Source organism: Ictidomys tridecemlineatus, chromosome 11 (assembly GCF_052094955.1).
Source record: "Ictidomys tridecemlineatus isolate mIctTri1 chromosome 11, mIctTri1.hap1, whole genome shotgun sequence".
In the NCBI taxonomy this organism is placed as follows: domain Eukaryota; kingdom Metazoa; phylum Chordata; class Mammalia; order Rodentia; family Sciuridae; genus Ictidomys; species Ictidomys tridecemlineatus.
The window spans coordinates 96,853,558-96,880,843 of NC_135487.1; the positions used below are offsets into that span (position 1 = coordinate 96,853,558).

General features: G+C 38.6%; 1 pseudogene; it reads left to right on the top strand.

Annotated features, from left to right (window-relative positions):
- Window positions 1-6,719: 6,719 nt before the first annotated feature.
- Window positions 6,720-27,286, top strand: part of LOC101955552 (tripartite motif-containing protein 43-like) — a 152,672-nt pseudogene continuing 132,105 nt past the window's right edge.

Genomic DNA, 27,286 nt, shown 5'->3' on the forward strand with positions numbered 1-27,286 from the left:
TGCTTTGCTCCTGGTGATAGTGACACATTTGTTCTCTCTTTATCTGTCCTGTTTATATTTGTTCATTTTCACTTGATTCTGTGAATTTTAAAAATGTCCTTGATAGCTTCCTAATTGGCTCATGGGTTATACAGAATGGTTCTGTTTAATATTCACATTTGAAGATTTTCCTTGGGTCCTGTTGTTTTCTCCTGATTCATTTCATTATGGGAAAAGAACATTCATTTCTCATTGTAACTTCAATTCTTCTGAATCTCCGAGGTTTCCTTTGTGAACTGGGACATGGTCTCTCTTGGTGATGTTCCAAGAATGCATGTTCTGTGATTACTGCACAAAGCAGTCTATGAGTGTAAATAAGATGCAGCTGATTATGGGACCGTTCAGTTTTGCTCTATCTTAACTGACTCCTGCCTGTTCTATCTGTTTACTAAACATGTCAATTATTGATACAATGTGTCCAATGCCAATATCTTCAAATTGGAGTCTTCAATTCTAATAGTGATTTGATCTGTTTATCTGTTCAGATGTGTCATCTTTTACCCCAGTGGTTTGAAGCTCAGTGATTTGGTAGATACCTATTTAAGAAAGCATGTCTTCCTGGTGGAGTCCTTTCCTTCCTACATAGGGTCTCTCTCTGACCCCAGACATATTCTTTGCTGTAAAGTCTACTCATATGAAACTAATGTGGTCACTGTTGCATTACTAAATTAAAGAGACTCAACACAATTTTACCCCTTCTTCACTGACACCTCTCATATCACTATGCTTGAAGGGAGCTTCTTGCATACAACATGTAATAGCCTTGTATTTTTTAATTGACTCTATCATTGTCTCTTTCTTTCAAATGGTATATTTAGATCATTGACATATTAAGTATTTGTTAAGTTAGGGCTAAGGGCAGATGTTTTATTATTTATTTTGGATTTTTCCCTCTGGGGTCTTGCAAATACATTTTGACTTTCTGGAGCAGTTGCTTGTGTTTTCTTCCCAGCAACACCAGGGTACCACAGGGTACACTTCAGGCCTGCTGCGACACACTTCTATGAAGTACTGAGACCTTGAGTGAGGCCACTACTCTGCCCACTCCTAAAATAGAGTTATCTTAAACTTGATTTTCACACATTGAGCATCAAATACAATTTGCATTTCAGCTTTTCCATATCACTTAAGAAACTGAGCAGTAAGAAATAGCTTATTATATTTATACACATTTATTAATGCATCTCAAAATATTTTCATTTCTGAAATTTCAGGAACACCAGTTTTTTTCTGCCTCTATAGATACATTTGAAGAGAGTTCCGGATGGACAACATATAATTTACCTTGCTCTGCCAATCTCTGTGTTTTGATTAGTGTAGTTAGAACATTAATGTTTAATGTAATTGATTTACCAGCATTAAAGTTTTTCATTTTATTTTTATTTTTTGGGAGGGGATCTGTTCCTTCTAGTTTTAATTATTACCTTTAAGATATTTGTTCATTTGGTTTTTGGTCTTCCTGTGAGTTCCTTGTACCTTCTCTAGAGTTCTGCTTTTACACATCTATGGCATTTTCCAGTGCTTCTCCATGTGCTGTATTTCAGTTGCTGCTCTAGGTAACCTCATCTACTCATGTCTCACCCTACGAGTTGAGTTCACCTCCAACATTGTGGGTTTTCTTGGATCTGCATAATCCCTTTAACCAAGGTCTCTCAAACCTGTCGCTATTGACATTTTGAATCTGATATTTTAGGGTTGTGGGCAGGGAGCAGTGGCCTGGAACTTAGAAAAAGAGACCAGGAATGCTGCTAAGCATCCGACAATCTGTAGGATCCCCACACACATGAATACACACTTTGGAGATGGAAACTTTGGTTTTCAAGTCCAGAGAACAAGCGAAGCAATCAGACTCCTCCAGGTCTATGCTCTAACATTGAGCCACAACCACAGCCCATGTCTTTTAACTGCTTAAATTCCTTTAAAATTATAATTGTGTTACTAGTAAGTAACACTGTGAAAACCTTCTTTCATCTGTCTTTCAACTTTTACCATTGATATTTTAAACCTTATATTATCCCATTAGAATTAATGATCCAATTTAACTTGATCCCCCACCTATTATAATTTTGCTAAATTGTACATATTCTTGCAAACTAGACCTAGCCCCCAAACTGTCATCTTTAAGAAGCTTCTCTGTTAGCTCTGGTCCCACCAGTCTGTTCTTTGCAAAGCCCTGCAGTCATGCATTCACAACTCATTGCCTTATATAATTACAAAAGTGTCCATCTCCAACTAAAACAAATTAATGTTTAAAAATAAATAAATAAATAGGGGACTGAGTTGTATAACTCAGCAAGAGTAATTGTACAGCATGCAGGAGACCCTACACTTAATACTCAGCACTGCTAAAAGCAAAATAAATACAAATAAAATTATAGAATGAACCAGTAGAAGGAACACAGACTTGCATCATAAAACTCATGTTTTCTCCATGTATATATTTTGGAAAGTTACAGAGTACCAGAGCCATCATTCTCAGACAAAAACGAAACATAAAAACACCTGCACAAAAAATGACAACCAAAAGCCTTAGGAGTATTAAAAAGATGAATGAAAATATCCAAACACTAATCTCCTTCATAGAAAATCTTCCTGGGATATCATTTTTAGTTTGTTTCATTTATTGTTGTAAGACTGAAAGCACCCTACCTCTAGAATTGTCAAAAACACTGAATTTGACATCAAGATTGTGGGTCTAGAATTCTAGTTCTGGACAAGATTTATCCTTATAAGTTTGATCAAGATACAAAAAACTCACTTAAACCCCATATTGTTCAAAGTAAAAGAGACATACTGCCCCTTGCTTTGGCCACTATGAACATCAAATGCAACTGTACAAAGAGTAGTTCACTGTGAGTCTTGTAAACTCCAATAACAAAAGTGTAAGATTGCTTTCTCATCCCCTGGAATTTCAATAAGCAATTCCTCATCAGTTTATAAAAGTTGTTTTCAAATGGCTGCTTAATGTAACTCTTAATTCACTTCACTGGTCATTGTTACTCAACATGGAATGATCTAACAATACACAATCATCTTTCTGGAAGATGAAAGAAAACCTAAGTGGAAAAATAGCACAAAATGTGATGATAGTGAAATATAAGAATTAGGAAATAAATGTCACATTGGAAAGGAAAAAAATATGGTGAAAGACTAGTATCTCTGAATTCTTATTATGAATAAAGAGACTCAAAAGGAAATATAAAACTTCAAATTATTTTCAAGTGAGTATTTCTTAAGTATTACTTTCACATAATGCATACTCATAGTTGGCTGAGGTAGCATTTTAAACTTTTTTTTATATTTAAAGCAATTATAAATTCAATATTAATGTGTTCTCCTACCGCCTATGTAAAAGTTCTGAATTAAAACCACTGACATTCACTTTGGCTCAAATGAGGTTTTCTTCCTCTCTCTTAAAAAAATATTTCATTACAATATATTTGCCTCACAACCATCAGTAGAAAAACAGAAACGTAGAACCTCTTTCTAATGAGGCTAAACAAAATAACTGAAGTCTACCTCTCCTGTTTCATTCATATTCTCTCCTCTTCTGACTTGAAGGAGTCCTAGATTTTTATTTTACCGATTTTCTCAATCTTGTCCTTTTTTCAATGTTTGCCAAATTTGTTGGTAACAAAAATTCTAACTTGTTGATATATACAAAATGTGTTCTTTCCTTTGTAATAAAGACACATATTAAGAGAGATGTCCTCTTCTTCAAAATGAGAGTTAAATGCCTCTTGCCATCAGTATTAATAATTTTCAATCAGAATATCTTACTTTTTTTTCAATTACAACATTCCAGAGAGAGTTTTTTAGAAAACGGCCTCAGTAGCAACTTTTTTTATTTGGCAAAACCAAACAAAAAATGAGCAATAAGACTTGCAGTTTTGCCTTATGCAACAAACAATAACCCTAGAGGACCAAGTGCTTGAGTACCGCAGGTGACACAAGAAAAAAAAAGATCTGCACTGGAGTGAATTTCTCTCAGGTCTAAAGAATGATAATCCACAATCATCTATTTAATAATCTTTCCATAAACAATTATTCCTCTTTATTTTCTTGGCCAGTTTGTTGGACACATTTATCACAGTTTAAAAACTGACAAACAAGGACATGTTTGCAAGGTTTAAGGCACAAAAGATAATTTACACTGCTATAATACTTTGAGCTTATTAAGTTAGAAGTTTTCAGGCTTCTCATCCAACACTTTCTGAAGTCGGATGAAAAGTGATTGCTGAATGTGAAATCTTTGACTTGGAAATTTAGATCTAATCAAAAACAAATATAATGAGTAAATACATGATTGAAAAATGGCTCACAAACTGTTATGGAAGGATGCTGACCTCAAGCCTCCTTAAAGAAACACTAATATTCTATTCTGGCATGCAAAGTTCTCAGAAACCTGAAGCTTGATATCAATTTTTTTTCTGCAGTCATTTTCCCTATAAAGAGACCATACATCCTGCAATGCACATTCTCTATATCCTAAAAGTCTTAGTCATCTGTAGAGAGCTATAGGCCACCTGACATTTCAAACCAGAAATCTTTTAGAATTATGCAATTAAGCATTTGTAAATAAAGTACATTGCATATTTCTATCTAAGGAGGAACCAGGAATCTAACTTATGGGGACAATTAAGTATCACAAAAGCGAAGAAGAAAGAAATGTACTGAAAGTTGGTGTAAATTGGTGAATATAGCCACTAAGTGTTTGGGGGTTGAATCCAGGGCCTCAGGCATGGTATACAAGTGCTATTCCACTGAAATACACCCACAGCCCATTTTTGAATGTTTTAAAACAACTTTCAAAAAAACTTTTTATCTCACATACAAGTAGACAGAAGGATAAAAAAATAAAGAGTGAAATCCTGATTTTCAATTAATAATGCATTTTTTCTTATTGTGTTAGGTAGCAAAATATTAATTTCCTATATCACCTCTTACATGACTATTATATTATTTGCAAATTTGTAATCAAAATAGTATAAAATAATTTCCTGGAGTTTTTTTGCTAAGAAATAATTTTTATTCTGAATAAGTATTATTCTTTTTAATGTGAATAGTTTACTGGTTGAATACTTGCCCAAGGTTCTTTCCACAGCAGTTAAAAAAATTAAACTTATGCAATTACATAATTTTAACTAAATATTGTCCACTGATACAATTTTCAGCACCAAATTTTAAATATTAAGAGAGGCCTTGGGAAATATTAGATTCAATTACTTTGAACCAATAACAATTCTGTTTTCACACATCTTACATACTGGCCTACCAATAGCTCTCAATTCCAGTCAATACATTCCATTCTGCAAAAAGGAGGGTTCTATCCCCATTTCTAATCAAAACGAGTTAGCTATACCTAGAATTGCAAAGATTAATGCTTTTAAATGACCACTAACTTTTTAAGTACAAAGACCTAACTTTTAGACAAAACTATACACCTTTAAGTTATTGGATTTCTGTCTTATTCAACAAGCTGACTCAGTAACTTTAATATACTGCATGCAAAAAAAACCTAACAAACCTACAACCTGAAGCTGGAGTAATACTCTTGCCAGCACTGCTGAATATAAGCTGATAATTTATACAATTAATTTATTCTATCAAATCTGAATAAAACTAAGATATGCCCAAAAGGTGTCAGAGCACCTGAAATCTAAAAAGCACCCCCCAAAAAAGTAACAATTCTAGTTTACAATACTTCAAGTAGGAGGTGAAGTTTAACCTCTACAATCACCATTTGCTATATTCAATACCCTTGAACGTACACATTATCATCCGAGATCAAAAACTGCTCAATCTCCATTCTATTAGGTATGCCAAGACCAATGAACATAAAATGCTACTGAAATGTAAATTTAATGGTGCAGCCTACATCATTCTATCATCATCTCATCAGAAAAGAAAAAGGCCAATTTAACAAAGGTCTACATAAGTCATATTATGGCTCTATTGATTTCAAACTACAAAACTTCTAAATACAGTTCAAAGTTGTTATTAACTTAGTTTAAACACACAAATCTACTTTGTCCTCAGATGCACACTATATATGAAAAATGATTCTGCTTTTTTTTAAAGAGAGAGAGAGAGAATTTTTTAATATTTATTTTTTTGTTCTCGGTGGACACAACATCTTTGTTTGTATGTGGTGCTGAGGATCGCACTCTGGCAGCATGCAGCACTTTTTTTTGTTGTTGTTGTTCATTTAGGAGACCTGATTACGAAGCTCATTAATCCACTAACAACGTACAGTATTCTGTATTAATGAACAATAGCCCTTCGAAATAACACACAGACTGAGAAACCAATATGTGCCTTGACACTTGCAACCAGGCAAGAGTTCCATGTAGCCAAACACACCCTAGGTTGAATGCATTGAGGAGACACAAAATATATGATACAGAAATGTGATCATGATAAACGTTAGTCACACAAACTACAGAAATTTTTCACATCCGTCTACTCCCACTTATAAAACAGTGACAGAAAAGCAAAGAGTAGTAGCCTCAGATATGGATACAGGTCAAGTCTAAGTCAAACCCATCCTATTGATATCTCCTTTTGTTTCTGCTAATGACCTCTTTGATGATGGCTGTCATGTCTGGGAGCCTCTGACTTAAGAAAAAGAAGGAGATGGCAGAAGCTGCTGGTAGTGAGGCTTCTTGTGCAGGATAGAAATGGCTCTGGACTTGGCAGTGGCTGATGCCCCCTTGCTCTGCTGCTGCTGGGCTCTGGACCAGAGCTGGGTAATGGCTGCTTTAGCGGCTGCTGGATGGTTGCAGAGACTGGGCCTAACTCTCCTCAGCAGCCAGGGGCCTGGCAGTGGCAACAGCAGAATGGAGAGAAGACGAATAATCCTCAGAAGGCTGCCTCCTCCAGGCCTCCAGAGCCTGGGCCAGAGGGTGTGCAGCAGGCACAGAGAGGAGGTTTAAAATAAGCTGGGCCCCTGAATGTGTCCCCACTGCAGTGTTGGAGGCAGTAAAAGGGGAGAGACTAACACTCATGCATTCCCAGCACTGGAAATGATGACAGGCTACTCAGACCCCCTCCTCGGGGCTGGGGCTTCAGCCTCCAGTGCTTCTCCCCACCCCAGTCCAGGAGTGGGAGATGCTGCCTTGGATCCTCAGCTGGCTCCCACTGGAGCCTATGGCTTCCACCTTCCCTTTCAGGAGAAGCCAAAGAAGAGGCTGCAAGGTTAGGACAGACCAAAAGGAGGTGAGGAACTCTGAGGCTGCGGTCCTCAGGATCCAGGAGGGTACTTCCCCCATGGCTGCTCACCTGCACTGAGAGGAGCTGTGAGCAGAGGCTGTTGCTGTCTCTCATCTCCCTAGCCTGAGCCCTGCCTGGCTTCACAGTGGCTCAACTCTAAAACTAACATCATGGCTGCAGCTTCAGAGAGGAAACACCCGAGCCTAGTATTTTTTATATTACAGATTCAAGATTAATGTATGAAAAAGTTTTGAAAAATGTAGATAAAATGTTTATAGGTTAACATTTGGACATTTCCCTTAATACCTGCTTTAGTTAATAAATCATGTAATTTCTTTAAGGCATACTACAAAATCACAGCATATTACCTTATGATTGGGGCAAATAAATGGATCCCTCAGCTCTAATTTTCTTGATGGAATGAAATAAACACTATAAGTAAAAAAGTATACCAACCATTCTAGAGCACAGAAATAAAAATAAAACTATCTGTACACTCATCCACTCTAATTGCCAGCATATTCTACAGGTTTTTGTTTTGTTGTTTTAGTACTGGGGATGAAGCCCAGGGGTGCTTTACCCAAAGTTATATCCTCAGCCCTTTTTAAATTATTTTAAGTCAGGGTCTTCCAAAATTTCTCAGGCTGGCCTCAAACTTGCAATGCTGAGTTGCTGGGATTACAGGTGTGAACTATGACACCCAGTTTACTGTAGTTCTTAATCAATGGTTGTTTAATTCTTCCTGAAAAGGCAGAGGATGGTCACTGAAAAATGTCAGCTGCACATGTGCTTGCCAAGTCAGCTTCACAGCTGAAATCAATCATCAACTTCCAAAGATAAGCATTTAATAGCAAGATGCTTAACAGGTTCTAATTATCCATATCAGCTGAGATTGGGTAGCAGTAGATTTTGTCAGCCTTTGCACTACAGAAATTTGTGGCAAGATAATCTCGAGCAAAGGCAGAATCTCTTATGCACCAAAGAAATTTAGCAGCATCCATAGCTACTAGATTCCAGTAGCACCTATTCTCTATTTGTGACAAAAAGTCACCAGACACTGACAAACACTCATGGGGCCAAACCTCTGGAAATTGAGAACAACTTGGCTAGGATTTAAGACATTATGTTCTTTATTTATGAAGAATAAGATAAAAGAAGTAAAGAGACAGTAGTACACACGTAGATTTTTACCCCCCAAAGATGCATATATTTCAAGATTACTTCTAAATACTAAGAAAGGAAGTCTCTTTGTATTGAAATGGTTAGAGTTGCATGCAGATAACCATCTAAATCTCAGAAGACAAGATTTGGCATTGAAACACAAAACATGATGTAGCATGCTGAAACAAGAATACTTTATGAGATGTATCCATAAGGTACCAAAGCCAGTCAGTACAATCAAAAGAGCCTGCCACTCCAATCAGAAAAACATGGGCCACTCGATATGTGACAAATAGCACTACTAAATAATAATAAAAATACTATGCACTGAAAAAAGTAGTAACAATAATTTTTTAAAAAGCTCTCATGTTCATGTTTGAAACTATACAGCACACTGCTGGGAGAAAGCAACACTCAATACATAATGGACAGTATTTTTATACAATAGTATTTGTTTATCCACCCTGTCTCCATTTCTAGGTAGCTATTCCAGGCTCCCTCCATTTGGAAGATCATGACTGTTTATGTGATAGATATAATGTTTGCCACCATATGTGGTCTACTCCCTGTCCTTTGATTAAACCAAAATGATTTGGCCAGCAGTGATTAGTTTTGGCTAGCATAATGGAGCCACAGCTAGCCAAAACATAATGGAGCCACAGCTAGCCACAGCTACCTCATAGATCTATCAGGTAGCTGTGGCTTCAGAGGCCCGAAGCCACTCTTTAGAAACCATGAGGTAATGAGAAAAGTTCTTAGCAATAAATGATCCATAGTAGATTCTGCTAGCTGCTACCCAATATTTAATCTCCTCTTCCTCCTCCTATTAGAACCTTAATTAACAGGGCAAGAAGATATGACATAAAATGACATTTTCCAGCCACCACTGGAAAGAGGAGCAAAAGATGGAAGACATTTGTCAAGAGCACAGACTTGAGTCATAATCCTGGGTTCACATCCTTGCCTCACCTCTTAGTAGCTCTATGACAAATACCTATGCGATTCACCAGCGTAATCTCCTTGAGCCTCAGTTTACTCTTTGGTCACGTGCAACCATCACAAGGTGTATTGTGAAGATTAAGTGAATTATACATCCCTGTATGCTTGCACATACAAGTACTTAATAAACAATGACTATTTTAAGTGATTATGGAGAGAAACATAAAATTAACTGGAAGGCTGGAACATATTAAGTAGTTAAATCAGCTTATTTCAAAGGTTTTGTTACTGTGTATTAATAGAGAACATAAGTTTTCTCTTTTCTAAAGACAAACTGTTATGAGAGAAAGAATATGTAAGTTACAATATAAATATCACTGAGAGAAAGAGAATGTAAGTTACAATATAAATATTATACATTTTATGGAAGGAGAAACCAAGGAGGTGAGGTTGTCATCACCCTGTCAATCTACACTTTATTGGATTCCAAAAAGATTCCAAGCTGCAGGAGGGAGCTGTTCCCAGAAGCCTCAACAGTGTGTGGATCCCAGGCCAGCAGGAAAAAGAAAAAGCTGTTGAGTGTCCCCCTTTGGTAAGGCAGAAGTAGCAGGTGACTTGCCAATGTCTATGGCTTCAGAGCAAAGGAGGCTTCATATCAATTCATTCTTTTACCAACTCACTCACACAGGAGCAAGAGCAGCATTCTGACTTCTTTTAGGGACAGGATCTTACCCCAGCTAACCTCATATCCTAGACCCTGATATTTTGTGTCTATGGAAAACATTGATAGGGCAATGTTAGTTAACAATGAATTGGCAAGTCTGGGGTGGGGCCTGTGATTCTTTTATTTATTTTTGTGGTCAGTGGACCTTTATTTATTTATATATTTGTGGTGCTGAGAATCAAACCCAGTGCCTCACACATGTTAGGCAAGCACTTTACCACTGAGCTGTATCCCTAGCCCTGATTCTGCTTTTCTGCCAGGCTCCTGGGTTGTGTCTTGATCCTGGTCTGAGGATGACCCTTTTCTAGATAAATATGTAGAACTTATGGCCTATAAATATAAATTTAAGGGCCATGAGGACTGAGATACATTTACACCAGCTTTCATGAACCACTGGTTGACAGCTACTCTGAGGAGGGGTTATTTGCAGGCATTTTCAAGAGGCCCCAGCAGAGGAGCAGAGCTGCTTGTTAAGACTCCAGAGAGGCAACTGAAGAAGTTCAGACTAACAGCATCTTATTGGGTACCTATTATGCAGCAGTTTGCCAGGTATAGAGCTGGGGAAAAGAAAAACAATAGCATTCCTTGATGTTGTCAACTTAATTGTAAACCAAATAAGTGGACAAGGCATTTCTTAGCAAGTGTAAATGAGAAAAATAATGCCCCAAAGTGGGACTACAATGGTGGCAGGGAGTGCAATTTACAATTCTGTACTGATCCCCCTGAGGAGCTGACACTTGAGTAAAGATGGTAAAGAATGAGAGTGAACCCATGGATATCTTACAAAGGAATATTCCAGGCATAGATATGAGCAAAGGCAAAGGCTCTAGTGGACTGGACAAGTTCAGGAAAGAGAAGGCCAGTTGTTGCCAGAGCAAAGATAGCAAAAGAGAGAGTAGTGAGAATGGGGTCATAATGGGAGTGATAGGGGCATTTGTGGCTCCCAGAAGATGACTTGATGTTTCTAATTTTAGTCTGAGTGATTTGGAAGGCTTTGGGGGAGTGGGGATTGGAGAGAGGACACATTGTGTCTTTGGACTATAGTGTTAACAGTACAGCTTTGGGGACTAGGGTTGTGGCTCAGTGGTAGAGCACTTGCCTAGCATTTGTGAGGCCCTGGGTTCAATCCTCAGCACAACATAAAAATAAATAATAAAATAAAAGTATTGTGTCCAACTACAACTAAAAAATAAATATTAAAAAAAGAGTACAGCTTGGGGGAAAAATGTGGCATCAGGGAGCAGAGTTGAAAGAACAGGCTGGATGCTTGGACCACAATATTCCTACTTGCTATATTAAGGGTTCTCCATTTCCCTTCTTCCAGTTAATTTATGGGGTTGCCAATTATCACGTCTTGGCCCACATTTCTGATTTTGTTCGGTGATAATGTTGGTCATTAGTGATCACTATGTCAGCAGGGTGGAGAGTAAGAACATCCTAGAATTGTAGACAGGGATTAAAAACAAACTAAATGGGTTTTACATTTGTATATTAACAAATAAAATATATTATATAAGTGGAAAAGGTAACAATCAGGGATTACTCTAAGGGTTGGGAATTAACCAACTGAATAAGCCAGTCTGCCATTATCTGAGACAGGGAAGATGAAGGAGAAAAACTCAGGGACTATCCAGAACTGAGTTGGGTTTGCATAATGTTTCAGCTATCTGGTGAACATTCATGAAAATGTCAAGAAGATGACTGGATTAAGAGATCTAGAGTTTAAAGAAGATGCACAGGCAGGAGATGAGACCTTGGGAGTCATCTGCCTATAGATTGTATTTAGAGCCCAAAGTTTCTGTTTCCTGAGCATATCAAAATTGTGCTATTGAGCAAAGAGGAGGAGAAGAAAATTAAGATTGAGCAGAGCATGAAACAGAATTAATCAAGAAGATCTAAATGGAGTGGGCAATGAAGGAAAGGAATCCAGCAGAGCTATCCCAGAGAAGAAGAATGATCAACATAAGGAGCATGTCTGCTGATGTGAGGAGAGAGGAGGATAGACACAGATTTGCCAATGCAGTAGCCATCAGAGACGTGGATAGCAGCAGGCTTTGTGGAGCAGACACAGGACTCATTAAAGGGCTTTTAAGAGAGAAAAGAAAATGGAACAAACAGAAAGGAATCCAAGGTTTTGCTGTGAATTGGAGGAGAGAAAATGAGTTCATAAGTTGAAGGGAAACTTTTTTTCCAGAATGGAGAAAATAATAATAGAATGCAGTGCATTATCTAGCACCAAAGAGTAATCACTGATGATGGAGGATAGAAAAGAAGGAATTGCTGAGGTAGGAATAGGGAAGAGGGTCAGCAGGGGTTTAAGGGGCCTGGTTTTAGATCAGAGTATGGATTAAAAATAAAATAAAATGAAAGTGGGAAAGGTCAATAGCAGACATGGTTCTAACACTGTGATTCAAAATTTAGTCTTTTGTTTCTAGATGACTATTATTAAACTTTGAAGAAAGCCATCCAACATTCAATTATGTCAGAGGTCACTCTCCCAGAGAATTCTTTTTTTTTAATATTTATTTTTTAGCTATAGGCGGACACAATATATTCATTTTATTTTTATGTGGTGCTGAGGATTGAACCTAGTGCCTCACACATGGTAGGCAAACGCTCTACCTCTGAGCCACAGCCCCAGCCCCACCAGGAAATTCTTTAAAAGACTGAAAGGTAAAATGATTATCTTTATACAATAATTTGTGAGCTGCTAAAATGTATTTTGGAATCGTGTATTTGATTTGTTCTGACCGGTAGGACACAGCAAAGTGGGTGGGGAACCTAGGTAGGGAGGAATGAAGGGACTAGAGACACAGAAGGATGACAGCAAGACAGGAATTCTGATCAAGCTGCAAACTTTTATTGTTCACACAGGGGTATTTATATGCTGGGGATGGGGAAGCTCTCTAATCAGCAATTGCTGGCTGTGGGTGGTAAAACTGCCAGCTTCGAAATGTCTGATAATCCTGATAACCTCAGGATGTTCCAGGGAGATAGGTAGCTGCAGAATGTCTCCCAGGCAGGATGTCTTCCAGGGGGCTGTCAGGCTATTCTTTGAAGGAGAATTTCCTTCTAGTTCCCGACATTATTAATCATATTTAATGTAAAAGAGAGAGGCCCTCTAATGGTAACAAATAAAATCATTTAGAAAGTATATCATAATTATATATTGTGGTGAATGTCATTAGCTGAGCCTGTGTTCTAGTACATTTTCAACAGTGTGATAGTTTATTTATCCTATGTTATTAGAAACTGAGTAGTCACTAGGCTTCAAATTTCACATCATTTGAAGAAAAAAAAAAAGATTTCACTTTCTACCTAGTCAGAAATTGAAACTGGCTTAGCATCTTGGAACAGTCAAAATTTCTTTTACAAAAATGTCTACTTTACAGAGACAATAAAGTAAGTGTCATCCTTGACACTTGCCTTCTTTATTCACTCCACAGGTCAGTGGAAAAGAAATGTTAAAGGACATCAGAAAAAGTCTTAGAAAAGCCTTATCTGGCATACTTTGCTGTCATGTTCAGTGCTCTAGATGTCATGGGGTCTCTAAAAGTGCTAACAAGGAAGAGAAGAATAATTGAAAAATATGATATCAGCTATTCCAGAACTTCTGTTTGCCTTCAGGTTAGTCTGACATTTAACTTTCCAGTTAAATGTCAAAAAAGTGGGGGAACCTCTATTTAGATTCAATTCAAAAGATGCATACATTGAGCCCCTTAGGATTTACAAATTTAAAACATAGTTCAAGGAAACCTCCTATGATGTACATTAATAAAAACAGAGCTATTCTCTGTCCAGATAACAAATAAGAAAACAAATGAAATCATCCAAAATTCATTTAAAGTTCTTTCTTTTCATTACAAAGTATTGTCCTTGGGTTTTATTTAGGGAACCATAGTCTTCTATATGCTTATTTTAACTGCATTAATGAAACCCCCAGCAGATTGCATAGGATACCATTCAATTTTACCAATGTGAAACTGGTCACATTTACCCACATGGCATTTAAACCCATGCCATAAAAAACTCCAGACCATGAGCAACTGAGCAGAGTACGTGTACCTCCTTTGAATAGAGGTAGTGATTTTCACCACAATGGAGTGGGATGAGGGTGTGACTGCAAACCATGGCCCAGTCCAACCCAAATTAAATCCTTCTCACACATTCTCAGCCCAATTTCATAATACTCTTTATTTAATGGTTTTCATATTCACATTTATTTTTAATTAGGATGCTAACATTCTCAGGAAACAGAGATAACTAACCAGTCTTTGAAATTCTGAGAAGCCACGAATAATGGAGGGATTCTGAATTAAGGCTTCTGACACAGCAGGGAGCTTTCTTCTATGGTAAGGGTAGTTTGAGCTCCAACTACACTAACTAGTCCTTGGATATGAAATTTGAACACTTGGTCAGACAGACTCTTACCAGAAATATCCATAAAAAAAGGTGCACTTTATGATTCGCATTCTCAGCAGACCTTGAGATTACTATTTGCCAAAGTATTTCTACTTTTATGCACTGGAAAAAGTTGCTAGTTCAGCCATCTCTGAGCACAGAAATTTGTTTCTCAACCCTTTTTTTGTCTAAACTTTATAACCCATAGAAGAAATAATTTTGTTCAAAACAGATGACTTTAGATTGGACCATTTGGTCATTGATCTTTGTTCTGTTGCATCTCAACCAGGATGGGTGACCTCTGCAACCCACAAATCTCATTGCCTTTGTCCTGTTCATTCTCTTTCTGTGTTCCCAAGCCAAAGGAAAAGCAAACCAGTGGTGATACTTTGCATAATCTTGGAAGCACTGGTTCTGACATCCAAGTGGTGGTATGCTGCTGATATCTGAATATACCAGCAGCCAGGACTATGGTTTTCCACTAAGATAAGGAGCTGATTAAAAATATACAGAAAAAAAAAATCTTGTCTTTACCTTTTGAAACATTCACTTAAACCCCCAATCTTGAAATCATAATTTAAAAGTTCCAAATTGATTAATATGGAAATTACTAAACTATATGGAGATAGAAACTAAGACCAAAATATGATGCTTTAAAATGCTCTAGTTTTCCTTTAAAAATGTATATTTAAATCATTATACCTATATCTCTCTCATTCTAAAATAAATATTGAGTTACCTCTGCAGAGACAACCTCATACAATAGCAGGATTCTCAGAAATATTTTATAGTATGAAATTTGGATAGACACACATCTGAGCCTCAAATATGCACAAAGATTCAAAATTCTAGACCCTCCCATGCTCTACAGTTCACATGCAGACTGATTGCATTCACAATTATGTTTATCCAATTGTAAACACTCTCAGGTTTCTTAGATACAATGCAAATTTAATTAAGGCAATAGGATCTCCTTGTGTGACAAAGAACATGCAATATGTACAAGGAGAAATTAATAAAAATATGCACTCCTTCACATTTGTTTTAGGATTCCTTATATATTTAAATTTGCTATTTCTTAGAGAAGTTTGGATTTGCTTTCCTCTAATTGCCGCTCATGTATGTTGAACAATTTTTCACGTATTTGTCAGTCAATTGTATTGCTTCTTCTGTGAAGTGTCTCTTCAGTTCCCTAGCCCATTTTTTGATTTGGTTATTTTATTTTATTTATTTATTTATTTATTTTGTTGTTAAGTTTTTTGAGTTATATATGTATCCTGGAGATTAATGGTCTATCTGAGGTGCATCTGGTGAAGATTTTCTCCCATTCTGTAGGCTCTCTTTTCACATTATTGATCATTTCATTTGCTGAGAAGATGCTTTTTAGTTTGTATCCATCCTTTTTATTGATCTGGATTTTACTTCTTGGAATGTAGGAGTCTTGTTAAGAAATTCAGATCTTAGGCCAACATGGTGAAGATTTGGACCTACTTTTTTTCCTATTAGGCACAGGGTCTCTCTTCTAGTGCCTAAGTCTTTGATCTATTTTGAGCTGAGTTTCATGCAGAGTGAGAGAGAGGGGTTTACTTTCTTTTTGCCATATGTGGCTTTCCAATTTTTCCTGCACCATTTGTTGAATAGGCTTTCTTTTCTCGAATGCATGCTTTTGACACCTTTGTCTAGCATGTGGTTTTGTGAGTTTGTCTCTGTATTTTCTATTCTGTACCATTAATTGGTCTATGCATCTGTATTGGTGTGGATCTATTTTGGTGCCAATACAATGCCAATTTTGCTACTGGGGCTCTGTAGTACAGTGTAAGCTATACTATTTTGATGTGTCCCACTTCATTCATCTTGCTGTGGATTGCTTTGGCTATTCTGGATCTCTTACTTTTCGAAGTGAATTTCCTGATTGATTTTCTAGTTCCGTGAAGAATTGTCATTGGGATTTTTATATGAATTGCATTAAAATTCATGCTCAAGTGCATATTAGTTAAAACTATGAAAAAGAGTCCTGGCTCAACATTGACCTGACATCTCTATGGTCACAGGTGTCTGTTGACTCATGAGCTGTCCCCTGCACACTCGGTGGTGGGTAACTGAGGTTGCTCTCTGCATTTCAGCATTAACAGCATCTTATATTTTAGTCTACTCTGTATGTTGGTGCTAAGATCTGGGTTCAGCCACACTTTGCCACCACACAACCAGGGATACATTGCTGGGTCTTTTAAACTTTTAATTGTATCTGAAGATTTCTTTGGTTCCTTCAATCACTTTGTTTGATCAACTTCTGAATGCTAGGCACTATTAACCATACAGAATTGTGGGCTTAATATGGTACATTCAGTTACACATAAGAATGTAATTTTACCATTAAATTCTTACCAATTTTGACCAAGGGTATTGTAATTTTTTAGGGGGCCCTTGTGCCACCAAAGTGGTCCTGTCTGTTGAGCATCCCCTCATGTCTCTGTGTCAAAGCACCTGGTGGCTTTCAGTTAACACCAGTTGAATGGGATTATTATCCCCTGGCACCAGGACACCCCTTTCTCCATCTGTTCTCATCCAGCCCCTGCTGAGTGGCATATGGTGTGCATGGCTAAGTACAGAGGACAAGGCAAGGTGCATCATGCCAAGTCAGCTTTGATGTCCTGTGGGACCCTCTGCAGACATTAACACAGTCTTGCTTCATAGGACCTGTATATTATGATGGGAATCAGCAGTGATGACTGCAGCAGTAATTGGAGGCCTTGCTGGAGCTGCACTGTCTGTCCTCCTGGCTCACAAATCTGGTTCTGAAGTTGGAGCTGCCTTCTGCCTGAGGGGGAGGGACTGGGACAAGTGACACCTGGTGTGGGGCTTCCCTGCATGCACCTTGCTCTGCAGGGAGTAGCTACACCTTGTGCAGGCCCCACGGGGGCTCTTAGAGTCTTCCTGCAGGAGGCTGAGCCAGGAGAGCTCAAGAAGAACACCCTAAAACCTGGAACCCTGCTCCAGGTGGCAAACCTAGCAAGGGAAACACAAAGGTGTTTTTTCCAGCTCAAATTGAGGTTGCCAGAGGCTACTGTCATCACAAGGTGAGGCCAAGAGCTTTCTTTCTTTGGTGATAATGACTATCTGCGTTGCCTGGGTTGCCTAGATTAGACTAAAAATTAGCCGAGCAGTGTTGCATTTGCTTCCAGTTGCTCTGATGGCTTGACTGCTTTCTGGATGTTTACCCCTTAGGGGAGACAACACGGTGGGGCATAAAGGGGAGTGGGGGCACCTACCTGGAAATCCTTGGGTGCTGGGTGCCTTTGGTGTTCAATTCTGGGTTCTTCTCTCCTCTGTCCCCCAAATGGGCTCAAGAGGGTCCTCTTGGGCTGAAGGCTCAGCCCTTCACAGTCACCTAGCATCTGACAGGCAGGACAAAGTTTGGGAGTCTTGAAAATAGCAATCCTGCAAAACCAGCTGCTGAGTTGTTCACCCACTGAGGGAGCTCAGGAACAAGCCACTAGTTGCTATTCATCAACCGAGGTTCTGAGCACTGGTGTATGTCTCATCTCATGCAAGCACCCTCAAAGGCTTTGGGTGAACATAGGAAATAGGTCCAGGAAGATGGGGTGACTTGCCAAAGGTCACCCATCCAAGAAGCAACAAAACTAGGACTTGAGCATGGCTTTGGGGTCACTTGCCTCTTGTTTTGGGGGAATGGTAGGGACTAAGGTGACTGGGGTACCATCCCACATGGCAGTCTTCCTTCCAGCAGTTGTGGCCACACTGGGGTGAAGACCAGCTCAGGCCACTAGAGCTAATGTCTCAGCAGAAGCCAGGAGTCTGGATTCTTAAAATGTAAAATACTCTGATTTTAACCAAGCTAGAATGTTCTGATTGGATAAACCCTAGGGGAGCACAGATGGTCTTGGAACATTAGTTTATCCTGGGTCCAGAATCCCCTGAGTGCCATCTCCAGAAGGACTCCATAGCGTCCCTCTGCCAGGCTCTGGGGGCTTCTCAGCTCTTTATATCCTCTCTGGATTCTGCTGTTGATCTGAAAACATCTACCTTCTCCTCCAGATAACAGTCCTATAGATAAGCACCCACAATCCTCACAGTTCCTGCTTGAGACCCCTTGAGAAGAAATCAAACCTCAGACTCCTTCTTTGGGCTGACCCAGTATGCTCCCTCCTGCCTGATTCTGAGCTTCTCTTCTCAGCCTGATCACCCCAGCCTTCCTGCTTTTCCTCAATGTACCAGTCTAAGGGCTCTCTTTCTCTTAAAACCCCTTTATTTTGAACCAATTTTGGACGTGGAGAGAAATCACAGGAAGAAATCACAGGAAGGAGCCAACTACTGTATGTAGAGACCTGGGGAGAAAGCAGGCAGAGCAAAAGACTTGTGGCTTCCTCCTTGTTCCTGGTGTGACTGACAGAGGGCTGGTGACATGGAAATGGTTCAGCAGGAGCAGCAGAGCAGGCTCCTCATCAGAGTCAGAGCCAGAATCCCCATCCAGGACAATATTTGAGAAAATCAAATTAATGGCAAAACATTTCATATGAAAAGCTAGATTTATGACTTTGAAAATCTATTGGAGGGATAGAGCAGTGTCAGCCAGTTCTGTTGGCCCAGGAAGGTGCCTATGTCTCATACAGAGGGACACAGCTCCCAGGCCACCCAACTCTCTTGAGCCCTGCATCCAGCCTGCTGATGCCCTCAGCTATGCCTATGATACCTGCTGCCCAGTGATTCTGAGTACCTACTTCCAGGGTGAGCCCCCTGGTGTGGTTGGAAACCACACCACAGAAGCCAGTGGAGTGTTGGGGAAGGGATAGGGTCCTGTCGGACTGCCTGGGCTCAAGTCCAGACCCCATTCAACCCAGCTGTGTGACTCTACAGGTTGCTTACCCTCTCTGAGCCTCAGTTTCCACATCAAATGGAGCAAGTAATAGTACCTGTAGTGGTTGGGAGGATTCCTCTGGTCAGGTACTGTACTACTGTGGCAGAGTGTGCCATGTGAATGGGGTGGAATCTGGAGCATTTCACCCTCTGGGCATCCACAGCAGGAGGCCCCATGCTGGGCATTGGTGTAAAAGTAACACAGGACATCTGTATTCACTGCAGTTACCAGACAGGCACAAGCAAGAAGCATGCACAGGGAGGGGGGATACATTCTCTCCAACCCCTTGTCCACATGCCTTTCCCTGGCTGGGGAGCAAGGCTTTGGGTGTTATCCTGCCATCTCTGTGCTGGTGGCCTTTGGCAAGTGTTTCCCTGCTAGGCCTTTTCACCACTGGCTCCAGGGGCACCAGGAGAAGTTAGGCAGGCTTTCTGTGTCCAGGGAAAGTGGGGATGAGCAAGATTAGTGTCTAAGAAGATTGCTTCCTGAGGCACAGACAGTCACTTAAACTTGGAACAACTTGAGTAACCCTCAGGAGGATAGACCCCTCCTGTATTCCCACCAATGGAGCGGCATGAGGCAGGGGGTGGACAAGTCCACCAATGGATCCATGGATGTGATTTGACAGACACAATGTTCAGCACAAAGTGTCATCACAGACAGTCACAGGGTAATGCTGTTTATATGAAGCACAAAAATCTAGAAATGAACATTTGGCAATATAAAGACATAACAAAAAATAATGCAGAAGTCCCCTGGGGTCAGCAGGGAGCACATTTATGAGGATGGTTTCCCAGGTTGGTGGTTGAAACCTGTGTCACCATTGTGTCCTGCACAACTCCTGTGAATTTTAGGGATTGTGTAATAAAAAAAAGTTTTGTTTGAATGAAAATCTGCACAGCTAAAAAATAGGCCTGTAAGTCACTGGGCTGGATGCTCTAGAATTTCCTTGCTGGACATGAGCCTCTAGGATGCCCTGGTTGTCCCCAGGGCAATCAGGGTGACCCTAGGTTTAGGTTAGCCAGGTGATACTGTGGTTAGGGAATCGGTCAGAAGAGGCTCAAGTCCCGCCTGGGTCCTTTGGTTTCAGACAAGAGCCTTGTCCTTTTGAGTGTCAGTTTCCTCCACTGTGAAATGGAGAGAACTTAGTCACTGATCCCCCAGGGCTGGCATGAGGGTTTTTGGAGGTGATGATGCATGGAGTGAGTTCAGCTTTGATTCAGGGTATGTGCCATACATCAAAGGCTGCTGAGAACAGCACAGTGAGGGCCCAGGTAGAGGGTAGGAAGAGGTCGGGTACGAAGGATATGGTCCATCAAGAGAAGCCCTGCTTCGGTCACTCCTAGGGCTCTACACCAAGAAGCCTGCCATCTCAAGTTCAAGCCCACAAGGACCAGCTGGTCTTTAAGCACATGGGCTCGAGCTTCCTCCTATTCTGGTCGTGTGCACAGCTGTGGCTCGTGGCTACAGGCTCACTCTGATCCATTAGGAGCCCAGGTCTAGCTTCAAGCTGACCTCCAGCTGACCTCCTCCCCTGCCCAGATAACATGGCTTCGGGCCCTCCCACTTACATGGGGTGATGGTGCAGCCTATCCCCCTTTGACCCATGCATACTTTCCCTCTGCTGATGGAGGACTGTACCCCATAAGGTGTGGCAATGCTATGGCTAGAGCAAGCCTAGGAGGTGCTCCCTGTGTTGGCACAGTCAGGGCCCAGGAGTGACCTGTTTTGGGGGCCACTTATGTTCCTCTTTGTCACATACTAGGGTTTGTCTCCTGTTGTGCTCTGGGTGCAGGGTGAATCCTGCAAGTCACAGGTGTGCACTTTGCAGAGTGTAGTGCCAGGCTCATCAACAACCTGATGGAGCAAGGGACAGGAAACAGCCTGCTGGAGGGGATTTCTCAGGATGCTGGCACAAAGCAGGGTGGGCTTAGCATGATGTCTGAGGAAGCCAGAACCCCACATCCGGGATCTTGGGGCTTGGGAAGCTGAGGTGGGGCTGCTCTTCCAACTGGGGTGTGTGTCTTAGTCCCCTGTTTTATGACTCTTGTGACAAATCCTCAGAAAGCTGGTGTCTTTAGACAACAGAAACTGTTTTTCACATATTCTGGAAGATGGAAGTCCTCCATGGTGTTGGTGGATTGGCTCCCTCTGAAGCCTAGGGAGAGGTCTGGGACTGGCTCTGGTACTGCCTGCAGTGCTTGTGGTCCCTCTGGGTCTCTCCATCTTCACTTGGAGCTCCCTTGTGTATCTGTGTGTATCTGGCATTCTATCCCATCTCTTATGAGGACATTTTCATTGACATTAGGATGACTCATCTCAAGACCCTTAACATCATCACATTGGCAAAACCCTATTTCCAAATCAGGTTGCATTTGTAGGAAGTGGGGTAGAGACTTGGAAACAGCTCTTTTGGGGACTTCTGGGGCTTGAATGTATCCCCAGATTTCATGGAATGGATACTTGGTGCCGAGTGTGACTATGTTGAGGGAAGGGATCTTTGGGGTTAGGTGGCCAAGAGTATTCTTCCCTGAGGAATGGATTCATGTGGTCTCACCGGGGTGGGCTCCTGATGAATGGAAGTGTTTGGCCTGGTCCCCCTTCCCCCATGCATGGTAGTATACTCTTGCCCTTCCACCTTCCCCATGAAGGACAGAGCAAGTAGGTCCTTGCCCTTTACCAGCATCTTTATTATGGAATTCCAGCCTCCAGAACCATAGGAAACAAATCTCTTCTCTTTATAAGTCAGCTGCCCTCAGGTATTCTGCTACAGCAGCACAGACCAGATGACACAGGGACATGCTTCCCCCCATTGCATGAGAAAAATGATGTTAATGCCCCTTGTGATCTTCAATGTAATCTTGTTTTATATTGTCCATAACATTTATAGTTTATCTTCTAAGTATTGATTAATGACCTTGAACTTAAATTTCTGCATCTATAAATGGAAAAATACTTCTATAGAGAGGCTGCAATGAAAAACTAAAAGAATATTGATTGAAAATTTTTATAGTTTACTGTGTGCCATATGATGCTATATCCAATTTAAGGATAAAAGTTGAAATGAAATTTTTAATATTAATTCATGTTACTATTTATACTTTAAAAAATGATTTTATGTAGGAGTTGAAATTGTGCTGGTTCTTAAAGGGAGATTAAGTTTTTTTGGATAAAATGTTATTAGGTGGAGTATCCAGTAATTAGCTAGAAAAATAAGTGCAGCTTATTATAGGGGCAAGATATTTGAGATAAATTTACCAAAGTTCAGGTTTAAGGAGAAACTAAACCTAAAAAGGTAATGGAAGTTAATAAAACTACTGAAAGATAATTTTTACCTGAAAAAAGGACAAAAAACATAATTAAAAGAAGCAAGACAGGCGGTGAATAGGAATATAATTTATAATAATTCTGAAAAAAATGGCCAAAAGGATGGGAATTATTATAGACCACCAATCTCTGGGAACATTGCAGAGGATGGAATTTGCAAAACAGAAAAACAATAGTGTCAATAGTATAAACGAATGAAGAATTGTCAAAAAGAATTTAAAAAGCAAAAAAAAAAAAATAACATGAGTTTTAGCAAATAGGGTACAATTGACTTTGAACATATGTCATTAGAAAGGCATGACTAATATGGCAATGGGATTTATAAAGAAATTAGGACTATAAGCATTGAGGATAGGCATATAACATTTTGACCACAAAGGAGAAAATGAAAATATATGTTCACCAGAGAGGCAGCAACGTCAAAAGAGGGTATTTTGTTTTTTAAATAAGAAAGATCACTTCAATTTCATAGAAAATAAAGAGAGTGTATTGTCCAGGAATCAAATTAAATTAATTCACTGGTATTAATGACTTGTGTCTTTAAATCTTGGGGCTTTTCAGTGACCTTTTCAATTTTTATTGCTTAGGACTCACTTGGTTTTTCTCTTCTTTTTGTTGTTGGTTTTGATTGATCTCTTGTATGATTCTGGAATATGCCATAATTATTTATAGAGTTTGTGCATGTTTTCATACTTGGAAATTGACTTCAATTTTTAAAATTTGAAATGTCAAATAAGACTAAATATATAGGCATACATGGTTTATATGAACACTCATAGTTAATGTTTATAAATAAATAAGGGAAAGATCCTAGAATACAGCTAGAACATCTGTTATTATATAGATCTTATTCTCAAATAGAAGTCCAAAGTCCAGGAGAACAAATCAAACATTTTCAACAAAATTTGATCAATTTTCAGTTTATGGTTTAATGAATTTTGGACTTTCTATAAGAATATTGGAACTTAATTTCTGAATGGCAAATAAAAGGGAAAACAATACATACTCAGCAATGGAAATAATGGGTTTGAGCCACTGAGGCAAGGAAACACAAAGTTGAATTCAAGGAATTATATTACAATAGTATCACTAGAGGGAGATAGATTTGTATAAAAGTGGTACAAGTAAATTAACCATTGACTTGTTTCCATGCTAAGAAATATAAATTTTATGATTATGCCCAAAAAGAGCTGTTGGGAAATTTGGTAAAAAGACTTTGAAAATACTTTTACTTCAGAAAGTTTTTTCTGAAGACAGATCAGCTGTCATTGACCAAATAAAAAGAAAAAAATGAACAGAACCTTAAAGATGGAATCATTGATTGTGAGTTCATACAATTTCTTCAATGAGGAGGAATTGAAAGTTAATAAATGAAATGGCCTTTTATCCTTAATTCTTTACCAAAAACCCTCCAAGTATCATTACAAGTTTTGCATACTTGCGTAAGATTGATATTAACTGAATATTACATTAATGGTTTTATTTATGAGAAAGAATGAAGGATGTTAAACCTCACATATTACAGAGTTAAACTTCAACAAACACTACTTTTTCTGAATAGGTATGTTGCTTTACATTATCATCTATGGTCCTCAGGATTCAGTTCCTAGATATAATGAGCATTCTTCTGAATTACAATATGATTTTTTTAATTGAACCACATGTATTTATAATACTTGTGTAAAGGTCTAAAGCAGTTGTTCAATATTAAGAAATGTGAGCCAAGAATTCCTAAGGAGCTTAAAAAAGACAATTGTTGATGAACTGTGAACAGTTTCTCCTCCCTCCCATACTTATCCCTAATTCTGCTCATGGAGGATAGTCTACACAGCACGTTAGAATTCTGTATGACTGCTAGGTACTGAATGTTTCATACAAAAATTCATATATTTGAAGGTACAGATCCCATTATGTTTGTAACTGGGGACTGGATCTTTGAAAAGTAATCTCAAATTAGGTCATGGGGTTGGGGCCTCATGATGGAATTGGCATAAATAGAGGAAGAGGAAAAGAGAGAGTAAGATGAGGATTAAGCTCTTTCTCCTCATGAGCACATACTGAAGGAAAAAACTTGCAAACACACAGTAAGAAGGGGACTGTCTACATGTCAGGAATGAGACTCTGACCAGATATCAAATCTAACACCACCTTGAGCTTGAACTCCTCAGTTTCTAGAACTGTGAGAGTTACATGTTTATCTACATAAGCTTTCCAGTCTAAGGAATTTTCTTATAGCAGACTGAACAGACTAAGATAATGACATTCTCTGAATATTTTCATTTTAATAGTTCTACATAAATGAATAATTTACTTTTATTGCATTTTACAGGCAGATGGGTATCAGGTGTCAAGTGTATATATCAAATTATTGATTTATGATCATACAGAGATTTTTTTTTAAAAAGTAAAGAAAAATATCATGAAACATAATACTGGTTAATAACAATAAATTAAGTTCAGATTAGAGTCTTGAAGTCATACAGAATATATTTCTATGCACACAAAAAAGATGATCTAATTTTAAGTGTAAAATTATACTGGCATTGTACATAAATAACTATTCTTTCTTATTCACCATTTTATCGTTAGTGTCTAGAAGGGTACCTGATAAATCTTAGGTGCACAATAATATTTTGATGAAATAAAAGAAGAAGGGATGCTTATATTCCTATTCTTAAGAAACCCTTTGATATTATAGCACAAGTCTCACTCTCTTTGGGAAGCCAATTACTGAGATGAATATGGATGTCCAAAACTGTTCCTAAGTCTGCCCCCAGTGTAGTTATGTCTTTGGCATGGCCAATTAGTTGATATGACAATAAATGTTTGGCCATGGGCCATTTTTAATTACTTTCAAAATATATAAATTATGAAAATTGGTTGATATAGAGAAACTACTAAACTCACCAGATGTAGAATTCTATGTCATCTCCAAATACATTGTGCTCTAGACCATGTTCTTGTCCAGGCCTTGATACCTGTGCAGAAGTGAGAACAGTTTTCATAGTGAAACACAAACAAGTTACCCAAAACTTGGGAAGTTTATGTTTGTTTGACAGTTCATACCTCTGTTGCAGCAAGTACTATCTAAATTGAAAAAGCAAGTACTATTTAGAATTCAAATTCTAAATAATTATATTATATGTCCTAAGAAAACCAAAGTAGTCATTTATTGCTTTAGTTGAGAATGTAAACTAAAAGAGCTGAAAATTCTCTAGTTCAAATATTGCCAATTTTTAATATAATTATAAATCATCTGGAGAATCATTAAAAAATAGTTTTTCTGTTTCAGCAGTTGTGGAAAAGGGCCTGATTATTAGAGAGTTCTTTCTCATAATCTATCAGGTGATGATAATGATGTTTATCTGTGTGCCATACTTTGTAAAGAAAAAGGTAAATACATTTTGATTATCTAAGTGCCAGCAATCTTAAAGGTTCAATAGAACACATATGTAGGGGAGCAAAGTGTAAAGAGCAGTGTAGTTGATTTATTTCTACTCTTTACAGCTCCCCAGCCATTGCCAGACCAACTCTGTAATGTGCTTTGAGATGGAGCAAGGCTGTCTGTGAATTTCAGAATATATATATATATATATATATATATATATATTATATAGCAAGAACGAGAAATCATGAGTTTGTTTTAGCTCAATCTAGTTAATTTCATACAGTTTAAGTCCTATGATACATTTAATATCTTGTTTGCATGACATTTTTGTCTTTGAAATATCACTGGTCAAAGTGCTTGTGTGTGTGTGTGTGTGTGTGTGTGTGTGTGTGTGTGTGTGTGTACACCATATAAATATTAAACAGAATTGAATTAATAGTATACTCTAAGAATATTAATGCTTTTAATATCCTCAAGTGAGAAAAAAATATTAAGAGGACATAGTTTTGTTCTTAAAAAATTCCAATTTATCTTTAAGGGTATCAAGCAACTCTTGACACAAGTTACTAATTATTATTATTATTATTATTATTATTATTATTATTATTATTATTTGGTAGTGAAGATTGAACTCAGGGGCACTTGACCACTGAGCCACATCCTCATCCCTATTTAATATTTTATTTAGAGAAAGGGTCACACTGAGTTGCTTAGCACCTTGCTTTTGCTGAGGCTAGCTTTAAACTTATCATCCTCTGTTTCAGCCTTCTGAGTAAATGATTTTTTCTTATACAAATTATTTACAATGTTATGTTCAATGTTCAACTACTTTTAAATGAAATTATAATTATACCAATATCAAAGTTATATGCTATTACTGCTCCTCACAAAGGACTCTTCCATTTATTTAAAGAAAATTTTTGGAGTAGGTATTATTACTTCTATTTTTGGATTATAAAAATGTAGCTCATGGATTATTTCATTGGATATGCAGCATTGCCAACCATTCCACCTAACTGATATGAAATAATGGCAATTGCTTGTCATTGTCATGATTCTGGGAATGGAATGTGCTAAGTTGGCTGGTTCCCAGTTGAAGTATCTGGTGCACTGGAGGTGTGGTTTTTGAAGATGGGACTATACCAAGAATTCCTGCTTGTGTAACTATAGCTGTAGCCAGGTGCAGGTGAGGGCTTCAAATGAGCATTCTTGGTTGGAA